Genomic DNA, 10159 nt, shown 5'->3' with positions numbered 1-10159 from the left:
TAGACTAAACATTAGCTGACATGGGCACATCGAGTGACTGTCAGTAACTGACATTACAAGAGAAAAACTGCTCCACTACCAAATATAGGAATATATTTTTTAATACTTTCTTTTGCTTTAGGGTGCCCTAGCGGTTTGGGGCCATAAGTGACCGCTTGTCTCTTATGCCCAGGGCCGGCAAATCTTTAGAACTATTGTAGAATTTTAGAAACTATGATTACACCCCAGATCTACTGGAATGAACTGACAGACTTGTGAGTAACTGCTGCCCTCTTCGGGTCTATTCACAGATGTCAAGTACCATAACAAACCAAGTTCCTCATACATCAAATCAAATCAAATTGTATTTGTCACATACATGTGTTTAGCAGATGTTATTGCGGGTGTAGCGAAATGCTTGTGTTTCTAGCTCCAACAGTGCAGTAATATCTAACAATTTCACAACAATACACACAAATCTAAAGTAAAGAAATGGAATAATAAAGAATATATAAATATTTGTCTGAGCAATGTCAGAGCAGCATAGACTAAGATACAGTAGAATAGGATAGAATACAGTATATACATATGAGATGAGTAATTGAAAATATGTAAACATTATTAAAGTGACTAGTGTTCCATTATTAAAGTGGCCAGTGATGATTTCAAGTCTATATAGGGCAGCAGCCTCTAATGTGCTAGTGATGGCTATTTAACAGTCTGATGGCCTTGAGATAGAAGCTGTTTTTCAGTCTCTCGGTCCCAGCTTTGACAGGACAACGACCCTAAGCACACAGCCAGGACAACACATGAGTGGCTTCGGGACAAGTCTCTGAATGTCCTTGAGTGGCCCAGCCAGACCCTGGACTTGAACCAAATCGAACATCTCTGGAGAGACCTGAAAATAGCTGTGCAGCGACGCTCCCCATCCAACCTCACAGAGCTTGAGAGGATCTGCAGAGAAGAATGGGAGAAACTCCCCAAATACAGGTGTGCCAAGCTTGTAGCGTCATACCCAAGAAGACTTGAGGCTGTAATCGCTGCCAAAGGTGCTTCAACAAAGTACTGAGTAAAGGGTCCGAATACTAATGTAAATGTGATGTAAGTTTTAAAAAAAAAATACATTTGCAAAAATTGTAGAAAAGGGGAAGGGGTCTGAATACTTTTCAAATGCACTGTACCTACTGTATAGACTTCCAGTCATTGCGCTAACACTAGTTAGCATTGGCTCACGAAACTAACTTCCTTTCTACTGGAAACAGGCATAAAAAGGGTGTCCACTAGTTCATCTGACATTGGGGAAGTAGATAAAAGGTCTCATCGCCTAAATCTGGAAGTATACCTTTAATGGCAGAGAAAACTGAGGATGGATCAACAACATTGTAGTTACTCCACAATACTAATCTAAATAACAAAGTGAAAAGAAGGAAGCCTGTAGAGAATACAAATATTCCAAAACATGCATCCTGTTTGCAATAAGGCACTAAAATAAAATAGGAAAAAATGTGTTAATTTTTTTTATACAAAGTTATGTTTGGGGCAAATCCAACACAACACATCACTGAGTACCACTATTATTGTATTTTCAATCATGGTGGTCACTGGAAAACTTGGTTCAGTGACAGATCTTGAATATTTTTTACAAGAATAATGTGCTAATATTGTACAATCCAGGTGTGCAAAGCCCTTAGAGGCTTACCCAGAAAGACTCACAGCTGTAATCGCTGCCAAATGTGATTCTAACATGTATTCACTCAGGGGTGTTAATAATGATGTAAATGAGATATTTCTGTACAATTTCAAAAAACATGTTTTCACTTTATTATTATGGGGTTATTGTGTGTTGATGGGTGAGAAAAACATCAGTTTAATCCATTTTGAATTTAGGCTGTAACAACAAAATATGGAATAAGTCAAGGGGTTTGAATACTTTCTGAAGGCATTGTAAGTATTACGATAATATCATATCGTGAGGTCCCTGGCAAATCCCAGCACTATATACTGTACAGTACAGAACAGTGGAGTAAAGAAAAGTATAGTACATAACACTAAAGTAAAGACAAGTACAGTAGAGTACTTACTATACACAGTAAAAAGTGTTAACCAGTGTTATATTCACTGTGACAAAAGTGATCGACTCCCATAATTGTTTTAGCAACTGGCAGTGCCAATTGATAACTGGTGTTAATTGCTAAGGTATACAATTTTACTCTATTAGAATAGACATTTACTCAGTAAGTGTAAACAGCATCACAATCCCACCCATAAATTCAGTTTCTGCGTTCAAATGTCCTTTTCCCCACACAATTGTTGGATCAACAAAATCCTAATTTGATCCACGACAAGTGAGTTTTAAACAATTAATTCACTGATATTATTTTGCAATTTTAATTTAAATACTTGATACTTGGTTGTCAGACTGCCGTGTGACATAAAAAGTAACAGTTTTGATTGTGTGTGTGTGTGTGTAGCTAATGTTAGAGTTACTTGCGTTTCACTTTTTGCGCGTCTTTGCTAGCATGCTAACGTTAGCTAACTAGCTTTCCCCTGTCCTGTGCAGTTAGTCTGCTCCACGTGGTGGTTCCATGGGCGCGTGTCTCATTTCAGCACCAGGTTTTCTTTAGCCTCATGCTTAGTTTGTTCTCTTTATTTCAGCTGCTTACAAAAATATTGAGGACTAATCTAATTTAAGGCAAGTTGTTTATTTAGCCAAATTATAACTGCATTTTCGACTTGTGGGTGATGCTTATAGATAAATATTGTGGCCATTGCATCGGCAGCAAGCTAACTGCGTTTTCCACTCACTTTATCACCAGTTCATTTTGGCGGTCTTGTAAGACTGCTCATAGAACATGACAACATTATATCGTGACTAGCTGGAATTACGAGTGTATTTTACTGGACTAATTAGGCCATGTCCACATTTCGGGACAGTGAATGTGAGTGGAATAGTCTTTTGCTGTAGTTGGGACCTGCTTCAAGTAATATCAGACAAGTTCTGGTCATGATCGAATATTTTCAGAACATATTTTTAAATTAGCATTGCTAAGTAAAGGAGTATTGGTAAATGTTTGCAGTCATCCTGATATAATGTGTCATGATTGAAATACAAATGTAATGCTTTTTCATCCAAGTCAGTCTGAGTACTCTTACCATTATGATTGCAATTCTAATTGGAGGTTGTTGTTTTAATGTTTGTCACAGCTTTCCAGAAATTTGAGATCCCATTAGTTTATCAGAGGCAAAGCTGTATGATGGGTCTGGAACTAAAGTTGATGAGGTGGTGAAACGGACAGATCTTGGTGTTTGAGGCTAAAGGTATGTGCTGGTTTTCAAGTCTTGACTACTTGTGGCATCACTTTCAATATAACCATACATTTGACATGCCTGTATTGTCATCGTGCATTTCAGAATCTTCCCTGATGAGTCCTGTCTCTGCCAGTTCTGTAATGTGTGGTTCAGACCATGAGTCGGATGATGCAATCATTTTGAGTGATGGAAGCTTCTCACGACAGCATCAAAGATCTGATGAAGAAGCAAAAAAAGTATGTTTGTAATTCATTCTTCAATTCACTTGCCATCAAAGCTAATAGAGAGCATACTGAAGAAAAAGTCTGGTGGAGAGGGTGTCATCAAGAAATACTTCAAAACTAAAAACCTGACTGACTGCACCAGACGAAAGATGATCAACATTCTTGTTTCAGCGATGAGACTTATGGGTAAGTTTAAAGGAAAGATTGAGCATTACTTGCTCCCATATCTGCTGAATGTTAAAAATGACTTCTGTATCAGTATCTCAGTCACATAATTGGTTAGGCTATTGCTGACCATCCACTGCTATTGGTAGAAGAATTATCCTGTATTAAACTCCATGGGCATGATACTGATACAAAAATCACTCCTGATATTTAGCTGACTGGGAACCAATTCTGCTCGTGGAGATTCTGATTGCCGCCTAAACATAACATTATATTGTCAGGACATCACCACCGTGCAGTGTGAGGAAAAACGTTTGCATCATCTCCTTGTTCCCATACCTGAAGGATCCCTACACCACAAATGGATATGTAAGTATAGATTTCAACTGTTAAAGCACATCTGCGTTTAATTCATCTGGTATGGTGTCTGAGCAAATGGGACTTGGTTATTTGTTTTTTCTTTCAAGATTAGTAAGATTAGTCATTTTCTTAAGGAACATTATTATGACCCTAATAGTGGAGAAGGGTACCTCTCGTATGGAATCAAAACCGTTCAGAGGATTTTGGCTTTATCTTAGAAACGGCCCACTCAACTATACTATGGAGGACCAACTGCTGAGAGGGAGTCCAGTCCATCCACTTTGGCTACCCTGAGTGAAGACCGGTTTCTCTTGTGAAGCATTCTTCTGATGAAGAAACAGAAGATGAAATTGACCTTTGAGTACAAGAAGAAGATGACCCACGACCTGAGTAAATGCTCCACCCTCCTAACCAAATTTCCACGCTTTCTGGATGTGAAGAGCTTTTAAGACAAAAAAAAAACAGTTTTAAGTTGTATAAATTGCCAGATGCCAGTAAATTTAAACAAAAACAACACTTCTGTAATAGTAGTTCAATTCATGTGTAGGCTGGCGATTTACTCAACTCTGAGGTTAAAATGGAATGTTTTGTGAGAAAGAAATTGACTTGCACAAAACAAATGTTTTGTTCTTTGTCTTATTTGTTTCAGATTGAATTGGATTTTGTGATGCTGTTTGGAGAGGGGACATCAGCCAAGTTTTTGGAGAGGTGGCCAACTACATTCAAGCAAAAGATCATCATGCTAAGCAAGACCCTAAGCAAGGCCACTCAGGAAGCTGAACTTCAGGAGCTGATCCAGATAGCAGAATTTGCAGTTGATGAGGGAGCTGACACGAATGCTGATGGTTAGATGATCATAATTTATATTTCAAGTAACTCTGAAATGTTAGTGTCACTGATGATGGAATTTACCATTTTAAATCAGGAGCTCTTCTTTGTTTAGGATGGAACGGTGACCTTTCCTCCATCCTTCTCCTGCTCCATTTGATTATTCCTTCATCACAAGGTCGCAAAAGACAAGGCATGATGTCTGCATCCCAAGCTGAACAGCATCTTGTGATAATCCAAAAGGTTTGTATTGGTATTCTTATTCATGGACAGTGCTGCAGCCGTTGTGATGAACTAATGATGGTGTTCATTTTTGTTGTCTTTAGGCAGGAACCAGTATCCAGGAGCACCTTGACGTGATTGACAAGAGCCACCAACCATATCTTCTTGCAGTCGGGACCAGGAAGAGCAGCTTTCATGCTTACTTCATCATCTTGGTGCCTTCGAAGAGCTTTAAGACTCACTTTATTTTTGGTACTGCTTACAGTACAATGTACAATGCTGCGCAACATGTAAACCTTCATACAGACAACTGTGTACAACATAGACATTGGGAAGGTTAAGGAGACTCCAATGGTTTCTGAGCTCAGAGCTAGACTCCTGCACTAATGCCAATTTAAGTGATGATGATATGTTTTGTTTGCCAAGCTTGTCATGGAAGTACCAACTTGCTCGTGAGGCATCTCAAGTTGATGCATGGAATGTTCCCTGTTAGAACTCTTAGACTAAAATGTGGTCAAGCAGATTAATGTTGTGTATTTGGTACATTTGGCACATTCCAGAGACTATCAAATTTTGTTACGCTAACTTGGATGCTAACACAGCAGTTGATAATCAGCCAAGTCATGCTGATTTTCCTTCAAGTTCTAGTTGTAACCATGTGGTACCAATATCTAACAAGAACACACTTGATATGTGTGCGTCTGCTATTGCACAACTGCAGGTGTAGGTCAGACGACTATAAATAGTTTTGTAACTTCCATGGAAGAAACAGTTCAAGAGAGAGAGTCAAGCTAAAGCGACCGCTCTTACATGTAAATGTATATGAAGAGACATCCTCTCTTTCCTAAAGAGAAAAATGCATTGCAAATTCAACTATTGTATGATGACTTTAACACTGCTAATCCATTGGGATCAAAAAAGGGTATTCACAAGTTGGGAGGTATATAAATGCTGCAAAAAAAAGAAACGTCCCTTTTTCAGCACCCTGTCTTTCAAAGACAATTTGTAAAAATCCAAATAACTTCACAGATCTTCATTGTAAAGGGTTTAAACACCATTTCCATTGCTTGTTCAATGCACAATTAATGAACATGCACCTGTGGAATGGTCGTTAAGACACTAACAGCTTAGAGATGGTAGGCAATTAAGGTTAGAGTTATGAAAACTTAGGACACTAAAGAGGCCTTTCTGCTGACTCTGAAAAACACCAAAAGAAAGATGCCCAGGGTCCCTGCTCATCTGCGTGAAAGTGCCTTAGGCATGCTGCAAGGGCGCATGAGGACTGCAGATGTGGCCAGGGAAATAAATTGCAATGTCCGTACTGTGAGACGCCTAAGACAGCGTTACAGGGAGACATGACGGACAGCTGATCGTCCTCGCAGTGGCAGACCACGTGTAACAACACCTGCACAGGCTCGGTACATCCGAACATCACACCTGCGGGACAGGTACAGGATGGCAACAACAACTGCCCGAGTTACACCAGGAACACACAATCCCTCCATCAGTGCTCAGACTGTCCGCAATAGGCTGAGAGAGGCTGGACTGAGGGCTTGTAGGGCTGTTATAAGGCAGGACCTCACCAGACATACCGGCAACAACGTCACCTATGGTCACAAACTCACCGTCGCTGGACCAGACAGGACTGGCAAAAAGTGTTCTTCGGTGTCGCGGTTATGTCACACCAGGGGTGATGGTCGGATTCGTGCTTCTACACCTGCACTGCTTGCTGTTTGGGGTTTTAGGCTGGGTTTCTGTACAGCACTTTGAGATATCAGCTGATGTACGAAGGGCTATATAAATACATTTTGATTTGATTTGATTCGCAATTATCGTCGAAGGAATGAGCGTTACACCGAGGCCTACTCCCCAAATACAGGTGTGCCAAGCTTGTAGCGTCATACCCAAGAAGACTTGAGGCTGTAATCGCTGCCAAAGGTGCTTCAACAAAGTACTGAGTAAAGGGTCCGAATACTAATGTAAATGTGATGTAAGTTTTAAAAAAAAAATACATTTGCAAAAATTGTAGAAAAGGGGAAGGGGTCTGAATACTTTTCAAATGCACTGTACCTACTGTATAGACTTCCAGTCATTGCGCTAACACTAGTTAGCATTGGCTCACGAAACTAACTTCCTTTCTACTGGAAACAGGCATAAAAAGAGTGTCCACTAGTTCATCTGACATTGGGGAAGTAGATAAAAGGTCTCATCGCCTAAATCTGGAAGTATACCTTTAATGGCAGAGAAAACTGAGGATGGATCAACAACATTGTAGTTACTCCACAATACTAATCTAAATAACAAAGTGAAAAGAAGGAAGCCTGTAGAGAATACAAATATTCCAAAACATGCATCCTGTTTGCAATAAGGCACTAAAATAAAATAGGAAAAAAATGTGTTAATTTTTTTTATACAAAGTTATGTTTGGGGCAAATCCAACACAACACATCACTGAGTACCACTATTATTGTATTTTCAATCATGGTGGTCACTGGAAAACTTGGTTCAGTGACAGATCTTGAATATTTTTTACAAGAATAATGTGCTAATATTGTACAATCCAGGTGTGCAAAGCCCTTAGAGGCTTACCCAGAAAGACTCACAGCTGTAATCGCTGCCAAATGTGATTCTAACATGTATTCACTCAGGGGTGTTAATAATGATGTAAATGAGATATTTCTGTACAATTTCAAAAAACATGTTTTCACTTTATTATTATGGGGTTATTGTGTGTTGATGGGTGAGAAAAACATCAGTTTAATCCATTTTGAATTTAGGCTGTAACAACAAAATATGGAATAAGTCAAGGGGTTTGAATACTTTCTGAAGGCATTGTAAGTATTACGATAATATCATATCGTGAGGTCCCTGGCAAATCCCAGCACTATATACTGTACAGTACAGAACAGTGGAGTAAAGAAAAGTATAGTACATAACACTAAAGTAAAGACAAGTACAGTAGAGTACTTACTATACACAGTAAAAGTGTTAACCAGTGTTATATTCACTGTGACAAAAGTGATCGACTCCCATAATTGTTTTAGCAACTGGCAGTGCCAGTTGATAACTGGTGTTAATTGCTAAGGTATACAATTTTACTCTATTAGAATAGACATTTACTCAGTAAGTGTAAACAGCATCACAATCCCACCCATAAATTCAGTTTCTGCGTTCAAATGTCCTTTTCCCCACACAATTGTTGGATCAACAAAATCCTAATTTGATCCACGACAAGTGAGTTTTAAACAATTAATTCACTGATATTATTTTGCCATTTTAATTTAAATACTTGATACTTGGTTGTCAGACTGCCGTGTGACATAAAAAGTAACAGTTTTGATTGTGTGTGTGTGTGTGTAGCTAATGTTAGAGTTACTTGCGTTTCACTTTTTGCGCGTCTTTGCTAGCATGCTAACGTTAGCTAACTAGCTTTCCCCTGTCCTGTGCAGTTAGTCTGCTCCACGTGGTGGTTCCATGGGCGCGTGTCTCATTTCAGCACCAGGTTTTCTTTAGCCTCATGCTTAGTTTGTTCTCTTTATTTCAGCTGCTTACAAAAATATTGAGGACTAATCTAATTTAAGGCGAGTTGTTTATTTAGCCAAATTATAACTGCATTTTCGACTTGTGGGTGATGCTTATAGATAAATATTGTGGCCATTGCATCGGCAGCAAGCTAACTGCGTTTTCCACTCACTTTATCACCAGTTCATTTTGGCGGTCTTGTAAGACTGCTCATAGAACATGACAACATTATATCGTGACTAGCTGGAATTACGAGTGTATTTTACTGGACTAATTAGGCCATGTCCACATTTCGGGACAGTGAATGTGAGTGGAATAGTCTTTTTGCTGTAGTTGGGACCTGCTTCAAGTAATATCAGACAAGTTCTGGTCATGATCGAATATTTTCAGAACATATTTTTAAATTAGCATTGCTAAGTAAAGGAGTATTGGTAAATGTTTGCAGTCATCCTGATATAATGTGTCATGATTGAAATACAAATGTAATGCTTTTTCATCCAAGTCAGTCTGAGTACTCTTACCATTATGATTGCAATTCTAATTGGAGGTTGTTGTTTTAATGTTTGTCACAGCTTTCCAGAAATTTGAGATCCCATTAGTTTATCAGAGGCAAAGCTGTATGATGGGTCTGGAACTAAAGTTGATGAGGTGGTGAAACGGACAGATCTTGGTGTTTGAGGCTAAAGGTATGTGCTGGTTTTCAAGTCTTGACTACTTGTGGCATCACTTTCAATATAACCATACATTTGACATGCCTGTATTGTCATCGTGCATTTCAGAATCTTCCCTGATGAGTCCTGTCTCTGCCAGTTCTGTAATGTGTGGTTCAGACCATGAGTCGGATGATGCAATCATTTTGAGTGATGGAAGCTTCTCACGACAGCATCAAAGATCTGATGAAGAAGCAAAAAAAGTATGTTTGTAATTCATTCTTCAATTCACTTGCCATCAAAGCTAATAGAGAGCATACTGAAGAAAAAGTCTGGTGGAGAGGGTGTCATCAAGAAATACTTCAAAACTAAAAACCTGACTGACTGCACCAGACGAAAGATGATCAACATTCTTGTTTCAGCGATGAGACTTATGGGTAAGTTTAAAGGAAAGATTGAGCATTACTTGCTCCCATATCTGCTGAATGTTAAAAATGACTTCTGTATCAGTATCTCAGTCACATAATTGGTTAGGCTATTGCTGACCATCCACTGCTATTGGTAGAAGAATTATCCTGTATTAAACTCCATGGGCATGATACTGATACAAAAATCACTCCTGATATTTAGCTGACTGGGAACCAATTCTGCTCGTGGAGATTCTGATTGCCGCCTAAACATAACATTATATTGTCAGGACATCACCACCGTGCAGTGTGAGGAAAAACGTTTGCATCATCTCCTTGTTCCCATACCTGAAGGATCCCTACACCACAAATGGATATGTAAGTATAGAGTAAGTATAGTATCTGAAAAACACCAAAAGAAAGATGCCCAGGGTCCCTGCTCATCTGCGTGAAAGTGCCTTAGGCATGCTGCAAGGGCGCATGAGGACTGCAG

This window comes from Oncorhynchus keta, chromosome 22, assembly GCF_023373465.1.
Source record: "Oncorhynchus keta strain PuntledgeMale-10-30-2019 chromosome 22, Oket_V2, whole genome shotgun sequence".
In the NCBI taxonomy this organism is placed as follows: Eukaryota; Metazoa; Chordata; class Actinopteri; order Salmoniformes; family Salmonidae; genus Oncorhynchus; species Oncorhynchus keta.
Note: the sequence above shows the minus strand (reverse complement) of the source record.